Consider the following 3,401-nt stretch of genomic DNA (forward strand, 5'->3'; position numbering starts at 1 on the left):
AGATTCCTCTTTCTTTTCTTGTTTTCTTCTCTTTCATATAAGCAGGAACAGGGACAAAGGCACTCTTGTTGAAATTGATCCAGAACCTGAAAGGACTCTGAAGAGAAAATTAAAAGAAGCTAAATTACAACAATCCAGAAACAACCTTTCAGAAATTTTCGAACAAGAGAAGGAGATGGCCGAAAATAATAATAATAATGCAAGGAGAATGCTTGGTGACTTCACAAAACCAACGTCCAAGTTTGATGGAAGAAGCATCTCCATTCCTGCCATTGGAGCCAATAACTTTGAGCTTAAGCCTCAACTAGTTGCTTTAATGCAACAAAACTGCAAGTTTTATGGACTTCCATCTGAAGATCCTTATCAGTTTTTAACTGAGTTCTTGCAGATCTGTGAGACTGTAAAGACGAATGGAGTTGATCCTGAAGTCTACAGACTCATGCTTTTCCCTTTTGCTGTAAGAGACAGAGCTAGAGTATGGTTGGATTCTCAACCCAAGGATAGCCTGGACTCATGGGATAAGCTTGTCACTGCATTCTTAGATAAGTTCTTTCCTCCTCAAAAGTTGAGCAAGCTGAGAGTGGATGTTCAAACCTTCAAACAAAAAGATGGTGAATCCCTCTATGAAGCTTGGGAAAGATATAAGCAGCTGACCAAGAGATGTCCATCTGACATATTTTCAGAGTGGACCATATTAGATATATTCTATTATGGTCTCTCAGAATTTTCGAAAATGTCATTGGACCATTCTGCAGGTGGATCTATTCACCTGAAGAAAACGCCTGGAGAGGCTCAAGAACTCATTGACATGGTTGCAAACAACCAGTTCATGTATACTTCTGAGAGGAATTCCGTGAACAATGGAGTACCTCAGAAGAAAGAAGTTCTTGAAATTGATGCTCTGAATGCCATATTGGCTCAGAACAAAGTGTTGACTCAACAGGTCAACATGATCTCTCAAAATCTGAATGGATTGCAATATGCATCCTACAGTACTAGAGAGGTAGCTTCTGAAGAAGCTTATGATCCTGAAAACCCTGCCATGGCAGAGGTTAATTACTTAGGTGAACCTTATGGAAACACCTATAACTCATCATGGAGAAATCATCCAAATTTCTCCTGGAAGGATCAACAAAAGCCTCAACAAGGCTTTAACAATGGTGGACGTACAAGGCTAAACAATAGCAAGCCATATCCATCATCTTCTCAGCAACAGACAGAGAATCCTGAACAAAACAATTCTAATTTAGCCAATATAGTCTCTGATCTGTCAAAGGCCACTTTCAGTTTCATGAATGAAACAAGATCCTCCATTAGAAATTTGGAGGCACAAGTAGGCCAGCTGAGTAAGAAAGTCATTGAAACTCCCCCCAGTATTCTCCCAAGCAATACAGAAGAAAATCCAAAAGGAGAGTGCAAGGCCATTGATTTAATCAAAGAGGCCGAATGCACTAGGGAGGAGGAGGACGAAAATCCTAGTGAGGAAGACCTCCTGGGACGTTCCTCAATCAAGAAGGAGTTTCCTATTAAGGATCCTGAGGAATCTGAGGCTCATCTAGAGACCATAGAGATCCCTTTGAATCTCCTTCTGCCATTCATGAGCTCTGAAGAATATTCATCCTCTGAAGAGGATGAAGATGTGACTGGAGAGCAAGCTGCTCTATATTTAGGAGCTATCATGAAGCTGAATGCCAAACTGTTTGGTAATGAGACTTGGGAAAGTGAACCTCCCTTGCTCATTAGTGAACTAGATACTTGGATTCAGAGAACTCTACCTCAAAAGAAACAAGATCCTGGCAAGTTTCTAATACCTTGCACCATAGGCACCATGAGCTTTGAAAAAGCTCTATGTGATCTGGGGTCAGGGATAAACCTTATGCCACTCTCTGTAATGGAGAAGCTGGGGATCATTGAGGTACAACCTGCCTTGTTCTCATTACAATTGGCAGATAAGTCAGTGAGGCAAGCTTATGGAATAATAGAGGACGTGCTAGTAAAGGTTGAAGGCCTTTACATCCCTACTGATTTCATAATCCTAGACACTAGGAAGGAAGATGATGAATGCATCATCCTAGGAAGACCTTTCCTAGCCACAGCAGGAGCTGTGATAGATGTCAACAGAGGTGAGTTAGTCCTTCAATTGAATGGGGACTACCTTGTGTTTAAGGCACATGGCCATCCCTCTGTGACAAAAGAGAGTAAGCATGAAGAGCTTCTCTCGGTTCAGAGTCAAGAAGAGCCCACACAGTCAAACTCTAAGTTTGGTGTTGTGAGGCCACAACCAAACTCTAAGTTTGGTGTTCAAACCCCATATCCAAACTCTAAGTTTGGTGTTGGGAATACCACACTTAAATTGACCTGATCATCTTGTGGCTCCATGAGAGCCACTGTCAAGCTATTGACATTAAAGAAGCGCTTGTTGGGAGGCAACCCAATTTTATTTATCTAATTTTATTTTATTTTGTTTCTTTGTTATTTTTGTGTTTTATTAGGTACATGATCATGAGGAGTCACGAAAAAAATCAAAAAAATTAAAAACAGAATCAAAAACAGAAGAAAAAAATTTTCACCCTGGAGGACGCACGGGCTGGCGTTCAACGCCCAGAAGGAGCATCTTTCTGGCGTTCAACGCCAGAACAGAGCATCTTTCTGGCGTTGAACGCCCAAAACAAGCAACAACCTGGCGTTAAACGCCAGGATGCGCACACAGAGGACAATCTGGCGCTGAACGCCAGAACCAAGCATGAAACTGGCGTTCAACGCCAGAAACATGCATAACATGGGCGTTTAACGCCCAGAACGAGCATCAATGGGCGTTTGAACGCCAGAATGATGCATGAAGGCATGTTACATGCCTATAGGGTGAAGGAATGGTATTTCCTTTCACCTCAGGATCTGTGGACCCCACAGGATCCCCACCTCAGGATCTGTGGACCCCACAGGATCCCCACCTACCTTTTCTTTTAATCCTAATCACACTCTCCTAATCCAAATCTCATTCTCAATGTCACACTTCCCAAAAAAAACCTTCACCTATCACCTCAATTCCTCTCCCCAATTACCCCATTCACCATTCACATCAACCCCTCTTCCCCATTAACCCCACCTACCTCCATTACATTCAAATTCAATTTCCCACCCTTTCCCATCCAAAAAATTCGAAACCCAACCACCCCTCTCCCTATAAATACCTTTCCTTTCTTCTTCATTTTCACACAACACAAACCCCTTCTTCTCTCATATAGCCGAACCCACTCTTCTCCCTCTCTTTCCATATTCTCTTCTTCTTCTTCTACTCTTCTTTTCTTTTTTTTTGCTCGAGGACGAGCAAATTTTAAGTTTGGTGTGGTAAAAAGCCTAAGCTTTTTATTTTTCATTCACCATCAATGGCACCCAAGACC

Source organism: Arachis stenosperma, chromosome 9 (genome assembly GCF_014773155.1).
Source record: "Arachis stenosperma cultivar V10309 chromosome 9, arast.V10309.gnm1.PFL2, whole genome shotgun sequence".
NCBI lineage: Eukaryota > Viridiplantae > Streptophyta > Magnoliopsida > Fabales > Fabaceae > Arachis > Arachis stenosperma.